Source organism: Nanorana parkeri, unplaced genomic scaffold, assembly GCF_000935625.1.
Source record: "Nanorana parkeri isolate BGI_ZX_2015 unplaced genomic scaffold, ASM93562v1 scaffold1593, whole genome shotgun sequence".
Lineage (NCBI taxonomy): Eukaryota > Metazoa > Chordata > Amphibia > Anura > Dicroglossidae > Nanorana > Nanorana parkeri.
Genome location: NW_017307861.1, coordinates 356,262 through 356,723, shown reverse-complemented (window position 1 = coordinate 356,723; position 462 = coordinate 356,262).

Here is a 462-nt window from a genome sequence, read left to right as displayed (position 1 = left end):
TTTATTGGGTTTGGGAATTAAGCTTAAAAATGCCTCATTCGCATGCCGACTCATAGGCTCTCCCTTACCGATGGCCAAAAAAAAGGATTCGAGATGAGGGAGAAGTATTTCTTCGAATTTTTTATAGTACCCAGATGAGAAACCGTCTGGTCCTGGGGCTGAAGATGTTTTTGTCTGTTTAATAGCTTGCTTGATTTCTACTTGCGTTACTGGTTCTTCCAATAAGGCTATATGTTCGGCCTCTAGACTAGGAATTGGCAAAGTTCGTATCCATTGCTGTATTGATAATTTAGATATATCGTGGGTATTAGTGTATAGCTTAGTATAGAAGGATTCAAACTCTTGGACCACCACCTTGGGATTCTGCGTGTAACTTCCATTCGCACATCTCAACCTAGGGATCTTATGGCTCCGAGGCTTGGGAGTTAGCCTCACAGCCAAAAGGTGCCCCACCTTATCTCT